This window comes from Dipodomys spectabilis, unplaced genomic scaffold (assembly GCF_019054845.1).
Source record: "Dipodomys spectabilis isolate Male_0828 unplaced genomic scaffold, ASM1905484v1 ptg000002l, whole genome shotgun sequence".
Lineage (NCBI taxonomy): Eukaryota > Metazoa > Chordata > Mammalia > Rodentia > Heteromyidae > Dipodomys > Dipodomys spectabilis.
Window position 1 is genome coordinate 40773065 of NW_024870679.1, and position 18851 is coordinate 40791915.

At 43.8% G+C, this 18851-nt stretch overlaps 1 protein-coding gene across 1 annotated transcript in view; it reads right to left on the bottom strand.

Moving 5' to 3' along the window:
* Positions 1–17918, bottom strand: part of Ptp4a2 (protein tyrosine phosphatase 4A2) — a 39941-nt gene extending 22023 nt beyond the window's left edge. The window contains exon 1 of the mRNA XM_042675172.1: positions 17537–17918. The gene's annotated coding sequence lies outside the window, so the exon portion shown is untranslated. The remainder of the gene's footprint in view (positions 1–17536) is intronic.
* Between the last annotated feature and the right edge of the window lie 933 nt (positions 17919–18851).

An 18851-nucleotide genomic window follows, 5' to 3' on the forward strand; every position in this document is an offset into this window, starting at 1 on the left:
AAATGAGTTTACTCACTACTGTAAAGACATAAAACTTCCACAAGCAGACATTAAAAAAAAAAAAAAAAAAAACAGGCCGTGGTGGCTCACACCTATAATTCTAGCTACTCAGGAAGCTGAAGATCTAAGGATCACAGTTGAAAGCCAGCCCAGGCAGGAAAATCCCTGAGACTCATCTACAACTAAACACCAAGAAACCAGAAGTGGCACTGTGGCTCAAGGTGGTAGAACATGAGTCTTGAGCACAAGAGCTCAGGGACAGCACCCAGGCCCCAAGTTCAAGCCCCACAACTGACCAAAAAAAAAAAAGAAAGAAAGAAAGAAAGGCTTTCACTATATTTGATGTCAGTATAACTTGTGGAGGAGATGGGGAAAAACAAGTCGTTTAAGGATACAGGTGGACCTGTTGCAACAATGAGAAGTTCAAGGTCATGTGGAAAACGAGCTTTACAACATTGGTGGGGGGGGGGGATTGGGGAGGCGGTAGGGAAGGGATGTGAAGGGTAAACAAAGGAGGAGGCTGCAATGCTTGATAAGAAATGTATGCATTATCCTGCCCATGTAATTGTAACCCCTCTGTACAGTATGTTCACAAAAAAAATTAAATTAAATTAAAAAAAAAGAAAAAACAAATACAGAAGACCCCCTCTTTAACTTATAATTCTAATTGTACCACCAAACATAGCCACTTTAGAGCCTTAAACTTAGCATCTAGGTGCTGTTCCAGAGCTTTTTTGCTCAAGGCTAGTGGTCTACCACTTGAGCCACAGTTCCACTTCAGGCTTTTTGGTGGTTAATTGGAGATAACAGTCTCACTGACTTTCCTGCATAGGCTGGCTTCAAACCATGATCCTCAGATTTCAGCCTCCCAAGTAACTACGATTACTGTTTTGAGCCACCAGCGCCTTGTTTTCACTTAGCTTTTTAAAAACTTGGAGGGGGAAAAAAAACTTGAAAAAAAAATATGGTATAGTAAAAGCACATCTGTAATCCAAGCTGCTTGGCAGGCAAAGACTAGGTGGATACTTCAGTCTAAAGTAAGCCAAGGCAAAAATTAGCCCCCCAAAAACGAATGAACGAACGAACAAAAGAAAGAGTGAAAGAAAGAGTGAGAGAGAGGAAGGAAGGAAGGAAGGAAGGAAGGAAGGAAGGAAGGAAGGAAGGAAGGAAGGAAGGAAGGAAGGAAGGAAGGAAGGACGGAAGGGTGGAAAGAAAGGCTTTGGTCAAGGGATAGTAGAACACTTGCTTAACAAGGTCCTGAATTCAAACCCCAATATCACAAAAAAAAAAAAAAAGGTCTTAAGATACTCAAGGCTCAGAGGCTAAAATGACTTAACGAAGACCACCCTGCTAACTGAAATCAAGGACAAGAACCCTGGCCTCCTAATTCCCTAGTTATTTCTCCTTCAATTCTGGGAGTACTCCCAAAAAGGTGAAACTTTTCTTCAAGTATCTCCCGTAACAATCATCTGCAACTATGACCTTATATGAAGAAGGCTGTTAACGTAACTGCTCAAAGAATAGTGGTTTCCATGCAGTGCAGAGAAAAACACAAGGAAATTCTAACCTGTTTTAATCCCTTTGGTTTAATGATATTAACACATCTAATGTGTGTCAGCTGAATAAAGGAACTGAAAGACTCATATTGTAGTGTAACTAGGCTTAAAAGGTTACAGTTCTCGAATTAAGTTTTCTGCCTACTTTCCATTGTTTATCTGTTCAACAAACAGAACAAGCTTTATCCCATCTTATTTCTCCCATCTCATTTGGAAAGAACCATTTCCAGGGATAAGGATAACTAATTATTAGGTTTTCAATTCTTAGTACTGAAAGTTCCAACGAAGAAATTTCTGCCAAAGGAAACAGTAATGTTCTATCAAAACTAACAACCAGGCTGGGAAGGTGGCTCAGTGGTAGAGTGCTTGCCTTGCATGCATGAGGCCCTGGGTTTGATTCCTCAGCACCACATAAGCAGAAAAGGCTGGAAGTAGCTCTATGGTTCAAGTGGTAGAGCGCCAGCCTTGAGCTGAAGAGCTGAGGGACAGGGCTCAGGCCCCAGACCGACAAAAAAAAAAAAAAAACCCACAACAAACAAATGTGGGAGCCAGTGGCTCACTCCTATAATCCTGAGTAGCTCCAATTAACCAAGTAACCACCAAAAATCTGGAAATGGAGCCACACAAGTGGAGCTGTGGCTCAAGTAGTAGCTGTGGGTTAAGCACAAAAGCTTAACAGTTCAAGCTCTACAAACACATACACAAACATATACACACACAAAAATAATTAACAAGACAAAATTAACATGATAAAAGCAAATTGTTACTTTTCTCCCACAACAGCACAACTACATATCAACAGGAAGAATTTTTGTATCTGTCAGTTCAGTAAACTAATGTTAACTCTAATGACACACTAAGACTACAAAACAAATAACCTATAGCTGGGAATGCTTGCCTAGCATGCATGGAAGCCCTGGGTTCAATTCCCTATAGTTCCATATAAACAGAAAAAGCATGAAGTGGTAAAGCTCCAGTCTTGAGCAAAAGAGCTTAGGGACAGCGCCCAGGCCCTGCGTTCAAGCCCTTACAACCAACAACAAAAAAATTTAAACCATCAAAGAATAAACAGGAAAAATCTTTGTTATTCTCTACTGCATTATGACCATCTAAAAAGTTTCTGAAGACTTGTAAACTAAAGAGAATTCACTCAAGACACATGGTTTTCATAAACTGATTTGTTGAATAGCAACTCCTTTGCACAACTACTTAAAGATAATAAAAAAAAATTAAGAGAATTCACCTTTACTATTTACTTAGCGTTTGGTTAACTAGTTTCAAACTGAAATTTTTTTCTTTATTTTTTTTTTTAATTGTGAAAATGTCGTATAGAGGGGTTACAATTGCATGGGCAAGGTATTGAGTACATTTCTTATCAAGCATTGTTGCCTCCTCCTTTGTTTCCCCTTCCCACTCCCCACCCCACTCCCCCATCCCCCTACTCCTACCCCCACCACCCCACCCCCTCCCCCCACTCCCACCCACCCTACCCCCCAAAGTTGTAAAGTTCGTTTTTAGACCTAAGGTCTTGTACATCTCCATTGTTGCAATGGGTCTACCTATATCCCTATTTAAACAATTTGTTTTTCCCTTCCCCTCCACAAATTACACCAACATCAAATACAGTGAAAACGGGTTAGACCATAGGGGAGGGACACTGAAATTTTTCTCTTTCATGACTTACTCTCAATTCATCACAATCCTTAACAATGGCCCTATCCTGTGTTACTTGCCCTTGTTCATCCTTCTAATATTAATGTTGCACTTACCAAACGAGTATTACATCTAGCTTCTTAAGACTTAGGAAATGTAAATTAGTATGTGTTTCCCTTCCTCCAATTACTTCATATAGTACAAGGCTTTTTTTTTTTAAGGTATCCATTAAATTCTATACCAATGAAAATCCAACACAGGGCTGGGAAGGTGGCTCAGTGGTAGAGTGCTTGCCTTGCATGCATGAGCAAAAAAGAAAAAAAAAAGGAAGTGGCATTGTGGCTCAAGTGATAGCTGTGGCTCAAGTGATAGAGCACTAGCCTTGAGCTGAAGAGCTGAAGGACAGCACTCACACATCTTAAACTAGCTAAAAAAAGCAACTTTCTTTTGGAGATTTTTTTTTTTTTGGATTGGGGGGGTAGTACTGTAGTTTTGAACTCAGGGCTTTACCCTTGCTTAGATAAGGCACTCTACCAATGGAGCTACACCTCCAGCTTTTTCTTTCATTATTTTTTCAAGTAAGGTCTCACTTTTTGTCTTAGACCATATGGACTATGATCCTATTTATGCTTCCCACATAGCTGGAATGACAGTCACATACCATCTCACCCATCTTCTTATTAGTTGAAATGAAGCCTTACCACCTTTTTCTCTCCAAATTGGCCTTAAAACTACAAAGTCCTCCCAACCTCAGACCCTTGAATAAAGGTTACAAAAATGAGACACTGCACCTAGCACAACTTTTATAATTATTCCCTTGGTTAGTTCCACTTTTGCACTTCTTCATTTAAGGAGGGAACTTGAGAATCAAGTTCCAGTTCAGAAATCAATAAGTTCTATAAAAAGAAAATATGACCTTGATGGTAAGAAAATGTCTTCAAACATTTTATTACAATATACACAGGCCTAGTTCTCAGAAAAGAATGGAAAACAACCAATAATCACATCTGCTTTAAAAAATAGTGAGTTATTTGCTAAAGTCCTGAGGGTTCTATACCCACCCAACTGAAGAGTGTTTTTCAGGTTTGTGCAGTACTCTGTTAACTAGCAGTTGCCCTTTTCTAACCACTTCCATCTCTACAAATAACGGTAAAACAAATGTTGCACAGTACCACAACAAATGTTGTGGTATATTCATACCACACTTGGCAATATTACTTTTCAATATTGTATACTATTTGTCCTCTGAAGACTAGCAATTCTCCAAATAAACCTCATCTTTTTTTTTTTTTTTCTGTCGGTCATGGGGTTTGAACTCTGGACCCGGGCGCTGTCCCTGATCTCTTCAGCTCAAGGCAAGCGCTCTACCATGAGCCCCAATACCACTTCCGGTTTTCTGACGGTTTATTGGAGTTAAGAGTGTCTTGGTCTTTCCTGCCCAGGTTAGATTTGAATCTTGATCCTCAGATCTCAGCCTCCTGAGTAGCTAGTATTACAGGCGTGAGCCATCAGTGCCCAGCTAAACCTCACCTTAAAAGAAATAAGCCTGGGGCTGGGAAGGTGGTTCAGTGGTAGAGCGCTTGCCTTGCATGCATGAGGTCCTGGGTTCGATTCCTCAGCACCACATAAGCAAAAAGAAAAAAGCTGGAAGTGGCGCTGTAGCTCAAGTGGTAGAATGCTAGCCTTGAGCTGAAGAGCTCAGGGACACTGCCCAGGCCCAGAGTTCAAGCCCCACGACCGGACCCAAAAAAAAAAAAAAAGAAAGAAAGAAAGAAAGAAAGAAAAAGAAAAGAAATAAGCCTGGCATCGGTGGTTCATGTCTGTAATCCTAGCTACTCAGGAGACAGATCTGAGGATCTAGGTTCAAAGCCAGCCTGGGCAGGAAAGTTCGAGAGACTCTTATCTCCAATAAACCACTAAAAGACCGGAAGTGGCGCTGTGGTTCAAGTGGTAATACGCTAGCCTTGAGCTGAAGGGCCAGAGGGACAGTACCCAAGCCCAGAGTTCAAGCCCCATAACCAACAAAAAATAAAAAAATAAAGAAGTCACAATTCCTTTCATAAATAAAAAATTTAAATGTAGTTAACAGCACAGTGGCCAATTTTCACTATTACTGTTTTTTTATTATATTGGTTAATAATATTAAACATACTACTTAGTAAAATCCTAACACTAGACATTAATTTAATTGTTTTCAGTTAACATATTTGGGGGGTTGGTGGTTGGGCTTTAACTCTGGGCCTGGGCTCTGTCCTTCAGCTTTTCAGCTCAAGGATAGTGAGTGCTCTACCCACTTGAGCCACAGTGCCACTTCCGGTTTTCTGAGTGGTTTCTAAGAGTCTTTCCTGCCTATGCTGGCTTTGAACCATGATCCTCAGATCTCAACCTCCGGAGTAACTAGGATTACAGAGGTGAGCCACCAAGCCCAGCTGTTTTCAGTTAATCTTTTTAGTAACATTAAATGACTAATCAATTGATTCTACTCTCCTATACTTTCATTTCCAGACAAAGGTTTCATGGCTATCTTCTATGGGCTCTATGTTTAAAGACTTTATTTAATGAGCATTTTAAGTCTCCCAAGTCTCTTTACCATTCAGTTAAGCACATTTTTTCCTTTCAACTATGGCAACTTTCCCATATATTAAGTCCTAATGTTTGTTTTCCTTGTTCCTTTCATCCTTCTTTCCTTAAATGAGAAGACTAATTTTCCTGGAAAACAATTTAAATTTTAATCCTGTTTCCAATCTCACTGTACATACATTCACCTAAGATTTACTTATTGAATCCATTATTTCATTAATAAATATAGCCAGGCACCAGTGGCTCACACCTGTAATCCTACTCAGGAAGCTGAGATCTGATGATCATGGGTCAGAGCCAGCCAGGCAGGAAAGTCCATGAGACTCTTACCTCCAATAAGCTATCAGAAAATCAGAAGTGGCACTGTGGCTTAAATGGTAGAGTGCTCATCTTGAGCTGAAGAGCTGAGGGACAGCACCCAGGTCAATTTCAAGCCAGAGAACTGGCACACATGCTCATATGTGTACACATATACACACACAGCTAGAAATACACTTAAGGGTTCTGGGTATATAACTCACTGGTTGTTTTCTAGCATGCTCCAGGTTCTGGGTTTAACCTCAGCCTCAAGTTAAGTAAATAAATAAAATTAAAATTCTGAACTTTAATAAAGCAAATTTAGAAGTTAAAAAGCCAAAGGACACCTGATTCAGCCTGTCAACATGGCTTTGAAGTGTTTTCTGGGCTACAGCAGGACAGTTAAAATGAGTATAACAGCTGCAAGCTCCCTGAGGTTGCAGAACAGATACTTGGAAAGGATTATTTGAATCACCTTTCAAAATGCCCTACAGAGTTCAGGAGCAGCATGCAAAGCAAAAACTTTCAGGTTATTGTTAGCATTATTTAAAAACATACCATGTTTCAGAACTTAATAGTTTAACATTCTCATTTCCCATTTTGTGAAATGGAACAAAATATATTCTGTACATTATCATTCCTGGAAAGGGAAAGGGAAGATTTCTATATAGAGGATATAGAATAAACACTCCCCAAAATGCCTTGTCAGTATTGATTGGTCTGAGCCCTAGAATTTTTTTTTGTTATTAGGATATTTTTGGTCTGAGTTTCCCCTAAAACTGAGTAAATTATACTTCACTTCCTTTCCCCTCACCCCTCTTCTCTCTTGCTTTAGCTGTTTTTCAGATAGGGTCTTGGGTCTGTTTTACCTAGGGTTGGACTACCACACCAGAAAGTTGGTTGTTATGGCCTCAAATTTCAATCTCAAACTCTGTCCAGGCTGCCTTCAAACTTCAATCCTTCTGATCTCTATCTCTTTGAAATACCTAGGATTATGTGTATGAGCCACTGCCATCTAGCCCTAAGCTTGCTTTTTATAAATCATGTAATACTTTACAGTCTCTGTGTAAGCTGCTAGTGACCTTTTAAATATTCTGTCTTACCTACTAATCATCCAATAATGATAGCATAATGTTCATTTTCACAAAATGCAGTAATATTCACAACCTTTAAAGTGGTATGATTAAAGTAAATGTTGCATATTACATAAGAATGTGAGGAAAGACAAAATTCTTATGACAAAAACTAGAAGGAATAGCAAATGACAATGGTAGTATCATTTGAGAACGATTTGTCTTTGGCTAGAAAACTTGGGAGTTTTTTTATTTTTTTTGCCAGTGATGGGGTCTGAACTCTGGGCCTGGGTGCTGTCTCTCAGCTCTTCAGCTCAAGGCTAGCGCTCTACCACTGGAGCCATAGCACCTCTTCCAGCCTTTTCTGTGGTGCTGAGGAATCGAACCCAGGGCCTCATGCATGCAAGGTAAGCACTCTACCACTGAGCCACCTTCCCAGCCCCAAAACTTGGAGATTTTGACAAGACTAGAAAGAGAGTAAATACTGCCAAACTAATGGTGCTTATTTTGATCTGAGCAACTCCATAATTACCAAAGACACAAAAATATTCTCTCAACTTAAAAAATCCTATTTGAGGCCTGGGAAGGTGGCTCAGTGGTAGAGCGCTTGCCTTGCATGCCTGAGGCCCTGGGTTCGATTCCTCAACACCACATAAGCAAAAAGAAAAAAGCCAGAAGTGGCCCTGTGGCTCAAGTGGTAGAGCACTAGCCTTGAGCTGAAGAGCGGAGGGACAGTGCCCAGGCCCAGAGTACAGGCCCCACGACCAGACCACCCCCCCCAAAAAAAAAATCTTAATTGATAAATGAATTACTTTTCCCAATAAACAGATGAAATTAGCTTAACTAAATTCTACTGAACAACTAACTCCAAATGAACCCATCTCATTAAAAAAGTATATATATAGTCTAGCTGGGTATACATGCCTGGAATCCCAGTTCTCAAGAGACTGAGGTTATCAGGAGCCCAACCTGGGCTACAAAGCAAAACCCTGTCTCATAAAACCAAGGGCTAGGGATGTAGCTCAGTGGTACAGAGCTAGTATAAGTAACATAAGCAGAACTCTGTGTTTGATTCCTAGTACCAGAAGAAAACGAATGTTAGCAGAATAGTCTATGATTTACATTTGAATTACCTTTCACCCTAAAAGATCGATATTTGCTTTTTTTCTTTTCTTTTCTTTTTTAACACCACTACCAGGGCTTGAACTCAGCCTAGGTGCTGTCCCTGAGCTTTTTTCTCAAGGCTAGCACTTTACCACTTGAGTTCCACTTCTTGCTTTTCTGGTGGTTAATTGGAGATGAAGAATTTCTGGGCATTGGTGGCTCACACCTGTAATCTTAGCTCCTCAGGAGGCTGAGATCTGAGGATCACGTTTCAAAGCCAGGGCGGGCAGGAAAGTCCATGAGACTCTTATCTCCAATAAACCCCAGAAAACTGGCAGTGTCACTGTGGCTCAACCAGTAGAGCTCTCGCCTTGTGCTGATGAGCGCTGGGACAGTGCCCAAGCCCAGAGTTCAAGCCCCACAACCGACCAAAAGAAAGAAAAAAAAAGAATCTCACAGGGGGGAAAAATAGAGGAGGTGGGGGAAGAGAAGGGATAATAGAAGAAAAAGAGGGAGTAACAATGTTCAACAAGAAATGTACTCATTGGGGCTGGGAAGGTGGCTCAGTGGCAGAGCACTTGCCTTACATGCATGAGGCCCTGGGTTCAATTCCTCAGCACAACACAAGCAAAAGAAAAAAGAAAAAAGCCGGAAGTGGTACTGTGGCTCAAGTGGTAGAGTGCTAGCCTTGAGCTGAAGAGCTGGGACAGCGCCCAGGCCCAGAGTTCAGGCCCCACGACCGGACCCCCCCCCCCAAAAAAGCCGGAAGTGGCACTGTGGTTCAAGTGGTAGAGAGCTAGCCTTGAGCTGAAGAGCTGAGGGACAGCACCCAAGCCCAGAGTTCAGCAGGCCCCATGACCCAAAAAAAAAACAAACAAAAAAAAGGAATACTGTCATAACCAGCTATTGTTACTGTCATATCCTTCTCAATTTGCTGACAAATCCTATTAATGACTCATATCCTTCTGTCCCTCGTGACAGGCTTTCACCAATAATGGAAAGTATAAAACACACCATTTTTCTCTACTACTAAAAACAGTAAAATTTAAATATATATAAATCCACTTCACAAATACAGTGATAATACAACCTAGTTAATGTTTCCTGCAAAGCACTGGAAAAAATAATGCGTTTAGGGCTGGGGGATGACTCAAATGACAAATGGAAAAAAAGCAAACTTGATGGTGATTTTGAATTTTTGTCAAATAATACATTTGTTAAGAGCTAACATTTTGCCCACTGTAGAAATAAAAATACAAAGTAACTTATCTGATCTGCTAAAATAAATGTATCATATCTGTATTTTAAGCCAAAAAAACTAACATCTTCTGGAAAAATGAAATTTCAAACCAAAAATACTATGAAAGGAATGAAAATACACCACTTCTCTAAGGTAAAAAAAGTTGTAATGTTTAAAATATTTTTTTCAAACCAGGTCCAACCAGGAAAGAAAGACAGATCTTAAAATTCTCTACACTGTTTTTTTTTTTGGAGGGGGGGGGATTGTTTTGTTTTGTTTTTTTGCCAGTTCTGGGGCTTAAACTCAAGGATTGGGTGCTATATCTGAGCTTCTTTTGCTCAAGACCTGCACTCTACCACTTGAGCCACAGCACCAGTACTGGCTTTATCTGTTTATATAGTACTGAGGAATCAAACCCAGGGCTTCATACATGCTAGGCAAGCACTCTACTGCTAAGGCATCTTCCCAGCCCTCTCTATATTGTTAAAAAGCCAGCGTAGTACAATATAAATTTAGGTACATGGGGCTGGGAAGGTGGCTCAGCTGTAGAGTGCTTGCCTCGCATGCATGAGGCCCTGAGTTCAATTTCTCAGCACCTCATAAATAGAAAAGGCTGGAAGTAGCACTATGGCCCAAGTGGTAGAGCACTAGCCTTGAGCTGAAGAGCTCAGGGACAACACCCAGGCCTATTTCAAGCCCATGACCCACAAGAAAAAAAAAAAAATAGGTACAAATGGCAAAATTTCATTTCTAGATCACTTAACCTGGGGTAGACAGTGTTAATAGAACCTATGGTAAGAAAGAAGTGTTTACAATCAAAAAACATGTACTCAAGGTCACAAAAAAATATATAGCTCACCAAGCCCTGGTGGCTTCAACCAGTAATCCTCACTACTTAGGAGACAAAGATCTAAGGATCTTGGTTTGAACCCAGCCTAGGCAAAAAAGTATGTAAGACTCTTATCACCAAATACCAGAAAAAGAAAAAAAAAGCTGCACTGGCCACTGCACAGTTCAGGTGGTAGAGCACAATCCATAAAAAGATAGGCAAGGGGCTGGGAAGGTGGCTCAGTGGTAGAGCACTTATTTGCCTTGCATGCATGAGGCCCTGGGTTCAATTCCTCAGCACCACATAAGCAAAAAGAAAGCAAGCCAGAAGTGGCGCTGTGGCTCAAGTGGTAGAGTGCTAGCCTTGAGCTGAAGAGCTGAGGGACAGTGCCCAGAGTTCAGGCCCCACAACCAGACCCCCCCCCAAAAAAAAAAAGATAGGCAAGAACACAAGGCCCTGGTTTCAAGTGCATAATGAGTACGCAAGCTCAAAATCATTTATTAGCCAAGATTTTGGTGTCCTATAAATCTAAACTAATTGAATAAATGCAGAGAAAACTAACTTTCTTTCTTTGCCAGTCCTGGGATTTGAACTCAGGGCCTGGCACTGTCCCTGAGCTTCTTTTGCTCAAGGTTAGCACTCTACCACTTGAGCCACAGTGCCACTTCTGGCTTTTTCTGTTTATATATTACTGAGGAATGGAACCCAGGGCTTCATGCATGCTAGGCAAGTACTCTCCCACCAAGCCATATTCCTAGCCCACAAGAAAAACTTTTCTCACCTAAGTCAACTTTACTATGGGAATCTGTGAAAGTGGATAGTGGCTCGGTGTGGCTACTTTCATAAAGGTACTAAGGGAGTGGATTTCTGGCTCAGTGTAAACTCTACAACTCCAAGGAGCACAAGTTTTACATTCAACACCCACTTTAGATTTATACCAAGTAATTCTGTAAGGCATCAAGTCCCAAGAAACTGTCCAGAAGTCAGCTGAACTAGAAAATGTGGTTCAATAAATAACACAAATAACTTGAGCTGGGCTGAGAAGGTGACTCAGTGGTAGAGTGCTTGCCTTGCATGCATGAGGCCCTGGGTTCGATTCCTCCGCACCACATAAGCAAAAAAGAAAAAACCAGAAGTGGCGCCATGGCTCAAGTGGTAGAGCACTAGCCTTGAGCTGAAGAGCTGAGGGACAGCGTCCAGGCCCGGAGTTCAGGCCCCACAACCGGACCAAAAACAAACAAATAACTTGAGCTGATCACCAGTGGCTCATGCCTGTAATCCTATCTTATTCAGGAAGCTAAAATCTGAGGATTGAGGTTCAAAGCCAGCCAGAGCAGAAAAATCTCTTGAGACTCTTTATTAACCACTAAAAACAAAAAATCTTAAGTAGAGCTGTGGCTCAAGTAGAAGAGCACCAGCCTGAGTGATATAAGGTGAAGAGACAGAACCCAAGCCCTGAATTCAAGCACAAAATTTAATGAGCCAGGAGACAGTGGCTCACGCCGATAATCCTAAACTACTCAGGAAGTTGAGATTTGAGGATCATGGTTCAAAGCCAGCCCTGGCAGGGAAGTCTGTGAGACTCTTATCTCCAATTAGCCTCCAGAAAACCAGAAGTGGAGCAGTGGCTCAAAATGATAGAGTGCTAGCCTTGAGCAAAAGAGCTCAGGGATAGCACTCAGGCCCTGAGTTCAAGCCTCAGGACCAACAGAAATTAATTAACGAAGAGATAGGATGGATACAGATAGATAGCTGAAGAAAGCTACAGCTTGTAGCTTTCTTCACCACCACCTTTTTTTTTTTAATGATTCTGGGCCTTTTGCTTGGCAAGCAGGCACTCTACCACTTGAGCCAAGCACTAAAATCAAACCTTGATTCATTATGGGTCTCACATTTATGCCCAGGTCAGCCTGGACAGAGATCCTATTTATGCTTCTCAGGCACAGTCAGCAGCTTTTTTTATTGGTTGAGATGGGGGGAGGAGGATTTGAACTTTGTGTGCTAGTAAACCTGGAACCATGATCTTCTCAATTTCCACCTGTAGAGTAGTAGGATTATAGGTATAAGCCATTGCACTCAGTTTACCAGACACTTAATAGTTTACCTGCAAATGCATGAAAGACTAATACTTAAGACTAACAGACTCAAATGGCTATTTGGCAAAGTAATTATACTTGGTGGCATCCACTGTTCATGACAGGGATTTAAGTACTTTAAGCCTTTTTTAAACATTAAAAGGGGGGGGGGGGAACACGGACGGACGGACGGACTAGGAAGGTGGCTCAGTTGTAAAGTGCTTGCCTTGCATGCATGAGGCCCTGGGTTGGGTTCCTCAGCACCACATAAGCAAAAGAGCTGGAAGTGGCGCTGTGTCAAGTGGTAGAGTGCTAGCCTTGAGCTGAAGAGCTGAGGAACAGTGCCCCACAACCTGCAAAAAATATATTTTTTTTTCTTATGTGTATAGTTAAAAGAACATGACTTAGGATTGCATTTTAAATGTGGTAACTCATTATCTGGCACAGGAATAATATAAAGAAAAGAGTGTGAAACCTGAAGTACTGAAGATTGATACTGGATTTCACAAGTATCTCAAGACCACCAGAGCTCTACTATTACTATACTCATTACATCTACCAAAACTATGTATTCTGACTTTGTTACTCAAAAATTTTAAAGATCCCCAATCTGAAAAGTCTCCCAAATTTTAAAGATCTAGTCCACAAATTTGTATTAATTGATAGAACAATACCTAGAGGTGAAGGGGAAATGACTTATTTTATTCCTACTGAAATTTCACTATTCCAGGAGCAATAGCCAAAAGTGTATATACTGTTCCTCTGAATCCTATTTGTAAATGCTTTGTCCAGAGAGGCTTCACTGGTTACCAACATGACATTTCAACAAAAGAACAAGCACAAACTCTACAAACTAAATTCCTACTGAATCTCAACTTTGCACCTCAAAATTATAGTGCTCTGTGATTATCATATTAGAAACCAAAACCATTAAAAGACAAAAGGACGCTGGGCACCGGTGGCTCATGCCTGTAATCCTAACTACTCAGGTGGCTGAGATCTGAGGATTACAGTTCAAAGCCAGCCGAGGCAGGAAAGTCCCTGAGATTCATCTCCAATAAAAACCACTAGAAAACCAGAAGTGGTGCTATGGCTTAAGCAGTAGAGCGTTCACCTGGAGCTGAAGAGTGCTGGGACAGTGTCCAAGCCCAGAGTTCAAACCCCACGACCGACAAAAAAAAAAAAAAAGGAAAAAAGTTATTTCAAGAATATGGCTGAAAACTGGGCACTGGTTGCTCAAAGCCAGCCTGGGCAGGAAACTCCATGAGACTCTTCTCACCAGAAAACTGGAAGTGGCGCTGTGGCTCAAGTGGTAGAGCACTTGCCTTGAGCTGAAGAGCTGAGTGACAGCGCCCAGGCCCAGAGTTTAAGCCCCACCACTGACCAAAAAAAGAAAAGAAAAAGAAAATGGCTGAAATATAATTCAATAGTAGAGCATGACTCAGGGCCATTAACTCAGGGGCCTCGAATTCTTGACTGGCTTTTTCACTCAAAGCTTGTGTTCTACCAGTTGAGCCACAACTCCACTTCTGGCTCTTGGAAGGTTAACTGGAAGTAAGTCTCAGGCTTTCCTGCCCAGGCTAGCTTCCAACTGATGTGATACTCAGATCTCAGCTTCCTGAGAGTCACTAGGATTACAGATGCCACTAGCATTCAATTCACAAAAATAAATAAATAAAAGTAAATTTAAAATTAAAGAAAAATAAATCCAATTTACCTTGTTCACATTTTTTTTCTGGTTATGGGACTTGAACTCACTCAGGGCTTGGGAACTATCCCTGAGCTTTTTTGCTCAACATTAGTGCTCTACCATTTTGAACCACAGCACCACTTCCAGTTTTCTAGTGGTTAATTGAGATAAGAGTTTCTTTCACAGTAGCCTGGTGCTGGTGGCTCACGCCTGTAATCCTAGCTACTCAGGAGGCTGAGATCTGAGGATCGCGGTTCAAAGCCAGCCGGGGCAGGAGAGACCATGAGACTCCTATCTCCACTAAACCACCAGAAAACCGGAAGTGGCGCTGTGGCTCAAGTGGTAGAGCGCTCACCTTGAGCTGAAGAGCTGAGGGACAGCGCCCAGGCCCAGAGTTCAAGCCCCACGACCGACCAAAAAAAAAAAAAAAAACCATCAGAAACCCCCAACTGGTACTGTGGCTCAAGTGGTAGAGTGCTACCCTTGAGCTGAAGAGCTGAGGGACAGCATCCAGAGTTTAAGCCCCATGACCGACCAAAGAAAAACAACTATATGCCTAGGCATACATTTACTCTTCCCTAGTGCCACCAAAGTTCAATGATGTTGTAAATGGCTTCTGCCTATAAACTTGGGTTCATTCAAATTAAATATTACTTTACTGACTCATGAGGGAGTGGTCTGGCTTTTACTGTTCTGAGTCAGAAAATACCCATTTCAGCAGTTCTAAATTATTTTTTCATTTGTAAAGGTGTTCTAAAATACTACCTTGAGCGGAAGAGTGCAGGGACAGCACCCAAGCCGAGTTCAAGCCCCACGACTGACCAAAAATAAATAAATAAAATAAAATACTACCTTATGGGCTAGAAAGGTGGCTCAATGGTAAGAGTGCTTGCCTTGTATGCATAAGGCCCTGGGTTCGATTCCTCAGCGCCACATAAGCAGAAATAGCCGGAAATGGCACTGTGGTTCAAGTGGTAGAGTCCTAGCCTTGAGCAAAAGAAGCTCAGGGACAGTGCCCAGGCCCAAATAAATAAATAAATGATCTTCTGATTTTAAACAACCCATATATCTCAACTGAGTAACTTTCATGAAGTCGCAACTTTCCAGTTGACTCTTAGCTCTAGTATTTTCTTTCTACCACCATCACCACTCCCCCAAAAAACCAAAATGACATAAAAGGCTGCTGCACTTCTTTTAACAGACTTCCCTCTCCTAGACATCCCAGGTGCCTCATAAAAACTGTCTCAAAGCACATACCTGGAGGCCCCAATAGAGTTTTCAAAGCATAATCTCCTCCCACATTTAAGCTTCAAAGAGCCTCAAGTCAGCATCTCCCAAACCATCCCTACCGTCAGTCATTGTCTTCTCCATTATTTCCAAACACTTATATGCACAGCTTCTGGGTACTGTATGGATGAGAGAGGTCTCATCCAACCTGAGAGGCTGGTATGGTTTGCTGGGAAAATCAGGGTCTGTTGGGTCAGGCAAAATTTTAACCAAATTCTTATTAACCAAATGACCCAAAACAAATTCCTTAACCTCAAAATGTGTCAAATAAATGCAAACAAGGATATCTATCATATTAATAGTGACTGTGAAAAACTATAAAAAAACATACTAATTAATCCCTCCCTTCACAAAATATGACATTATTTTATAAGCAGAGAATGAATGCTGGTGATTAAACTGAAGAGCTGAGGGACAGTGCCCAGACCCAGAGTTCAAGAACACTCTTATGGAAAAATATAATTCCCAACTTCTAATTATGTATCAAGGATTTTGCCTGATTATAATATGCCCACTATCAAAAGAACCACTTATTCCTAACTTCTTTGAGATTTTATCTTCTAAGACTACAAATAAAATCCCTACACCAAGGTACTCTTCACAGGCATCCATACTTCCATGGAAAAAGTCCATGGCACCAGCTAGCCCATTCAATAGGAAACGTTAAAAATGTCAGTATCAGGGCTGGGAAGGTGGCTCAGTGGTAGAGCGCTTGCCTTGCATGCCTGAGGCCCTGGATTCGATTCCTCAGCACCACATAAGCAAAAAGAAAAAAGCCAGAAGTGGCGCTGTGGCTCAAGTGGTAGAGCGCTAGCCTTGAGCTGAAGAGCTGAGGGACAGCACCCAGGCCCAGAGTTCAGGCCCTATGACCGGACCCAAAAAAAAAAAAAGTCAGTATCAGAACCCTGGCAACTTCTCACCAATACAATGGTATGCCGCCAAGTGATTCTGTAGCCCTAATAATGTGTCCTTCGGTATCTTTACTTTCCTTTTGCAAATGTAACATATAACTCGATTCACTTCCTGTCTGAAACTACTTAGTAATACTGCCCATTAGAATAAGTAGCATACACTAATCCAGCAGTGGTAGTTTAGTGACTCCAAACTCACAAGCACTTGCTGAATACCTTTGGGGGTGCTAGAATTAGTCACTTTTTACAGTATTTCGTGACAAATTCCAGAAAATAACAAACTAACCCAGTAGGTGGTTTCTTTTTGCTTCAACAACGCTACACTATTATTTCTTAGGAGCCTTCCTCCAAAGGGTAGGAGAATACTTCTGCTTGTCTAAAGTAAAATATCTTTTTTTTTTAATTTAATTTAATTTTATTTGTGAACATACTGTACAGAGGAGTTACAGTTAAAGTAAAATATCTTTTACCTGAAAATATTAGCAATACTTTCCAAAAGAGACGGTGCTCCTAAATTCTCTACAGGCAAGGAAAGTAGCACCGTGGGCAAGAGTCAAGCTTCTGTTAGTTCTCAGAGTTCTCAAACCAAGTTAAGATTCGAAGCAAATACACCTATGTCAACTTTATGAAACGAGGGGGTCGAAGGGAATTAGGGGGGGGGGATGCCACACACATTCTTTCTAGGTGGGGAGGATCTCCTCGAGTCCCAGATCACTGTGTTGGGACAGAGCCTCTTTTCCTCTTAACTTGATCGCAAGCAGCCAGAGATAAAAATGATCCAGGGTTAGGAAACTCCCTCCCTCAAGACAACAAGGTTCACTTCCAACACACACAAAGAGCGAGTGAAAGGCCTCCAGGACGCCTGCTCTCACGCTGGACAAACGCGGGCGCACCCTTGCACCCCGTCCATGCGCGGCTCACCTTCTACCTCCCCCCCACACACACACAGTCCCCCAGTCCCGCAGCCTGCCCTAAGCTCTCCCCCACGCGCACTTCGCGCTTACCTTCCCCCCGCACTCACGGCCCCCCCGCACACACGACCCCGTGGGTTCACCACCCTCGCGCTGCCTGCTGCCCGCCGCGCTCCCCGGCACCGGCCCGGCCCGGCCCAGCTGGGCCCTCCTTCCGGGGACGTGTCTCGGGCCTGCTCTAATGGCAGCGGCGCCTCCCGTCCCCCCCCCCATCCCCGGCCTCGAGGCCCGGGCCGCCGCGCGGGGGCCGCCCGGGAGGGGCGCACTCACGCTGGCGAGCTGGGGACTGGGCATTGAAGTCCAGCGGTGGCGGGAGCGAGGAGGCGCCTCTCTCCTCAGTCACCTCGGCGGCGGCGGCGGCGGCGGTAGCGGTGGTGGTGGCGGCGGCGGCGACTCCCCCCCAGCCTCGGCGCGCGACACCCGGCCCGGCCCGGCGGCGGCGAGAACGGCGGCGCGTGTCCACGAGTCCGTCTTGCTGCTGCTACTGCTGCCGCCGCTACTGCGTCTCCTGCTGCTATCGCCGCTGCCTCCGCTGCCGCCGCTGCCCTGTGGCGTCGCCTCGCGCCGTACCCCACCGCCGCTGCCGCTCCGGCCGCTCTGGACAGACGACGGTTACAGCCTAGCTGATCGCGCCGCCGCCACCGCTGCGCGCGCAGCCGGAACCAGCTCCCGCCGCCGCCCCTCAGGGGGCGCTGCGGGGCGCGGCGCGCGCCGCCGTCTGCCCGCCCTCGGCGCCGCTGACTGGCTGCCGACCGCTCGCGGAGCGCTTGGTCCCACCCACCTACCCCGCGGGCGCTGACCCACTGCCCTCGGCGCCTCCCCCGCTCCTCCTCCTCGTGGTTTGCTCCGCGCGGCACTCCAGGCGACGGAAGGCGCGCCCATGTGACCGGAGGGGGGTGGGGGAAGGAGGAGGGAACGCCAGCGGCCTGGGGAGTCGCCGCGTCCGCTGCGCCCCGCCCGTCCCCACCTGGGCTGGGGCTCTGGCCTGTGGCCACGGAATGCCCCCCAGGGTCGTGGTGCTTCTTCCCGCTCCCGGGTGGGGAGGCCCGAGGCTGTTCCGGGTGGAACTGCGTGGCGGCCGCCGAGGCCTGGGCTTGGCGGTTTCCAGCTCAGAAGTGGGAATCCGGGCAGCTGAGCTCTTGGCTGCCCTTGCTGGAGGCCTCAGATGGCATGTGTATCTTCGCGGAGGATATTTCTGCGCTGCTTCCCAGCCCCCATCTCTGTCCATGAGACAAACACAGACCTCAGCACTCGCCCGAACATAAGTCCCCAAATCGGACTTCGGGTGTTGAACTTGCTGAGTGATTTCCTCACCTAAGTACCTTCAACTGTTAAATGGAAACAATAGCCATCTACTTCATGGGGCATTTTTCATCTTATCAGTAATATAAAATATGAAGGGAAAAAATGCCTAATTAAAAAGATGTCAGCCGGGTCCTGGAGGCTCCTGTCTGTAACCCTAGCTTCTCTGGAGGCTGAGATCTAAGGATCAAGATTCAAAGCCAGACCAAGCGGAAAAATCCTTGAGACTCTGATCTCCAGTTAGCCAACAACAAAAAGCCAGAAGTGGAGCTGTCTCAAATGG